Source organism: Merops nubicus, unplaced genomic scaffold (assembly GCF_000691845.1).
Source record: "Merops nubicus isolate BGI_N331 unplaced genomic scaffold, ASM69184v1 scaffold18857, whole genome shotgun sequence".
NCBI lineage: Eukaryota > Metazoa > Chordata > Aves > Coraciiformes > Meropidae > Merops > Merops nubicus.
Genome location: NW_008618552.1, coordinates 14197 through 14665, shown reverse-complemented (window position 1 = coordinate 14665; position 469 = coordinate 14197).

The window sequence follows — 469 nt, the reverse complement described above, 5'->3', positions numbered from 1 at the left end:
CCCCCGTCCCCCACCCCTGCCCCACGTCCAGCCCTGCAATCCCTGCCTACATCCCTGCCTGAAATTCCTACCCGCATCCCTGCCTGCAGTCCCTGCCCTAAAGCCCTCCCTGCCTGCAATCCCTGCCTGCAGTCCCTGCCCATATCCGTGCCCAAAATTCCTGCCCGCATCCCCACCTGCAATCCCTGCCTGCAGTCCCTGCACACAATCCTTGCCCTGCATCCCTGCCTTCATTCCCTGCCTGCAATCCCTACCCACATCCCTTCCTGAAATTCCTGCCTGCATCCCTGCCTGCAAGTCCTGCTCACATCCCTGCCCAAAATTCCTGCCCACTTCCCAGTCTGCAGCCCTTGCTTGCGTCCCTGCCAGCACTCCCTGCCTAACATCCCTGCCTGAAATCTGATCACATCCCTGCCCAAAATTTCTGCTCGTAGCACTGCACGTGCTCCCTTCCCGTGCTCCCCCCCAG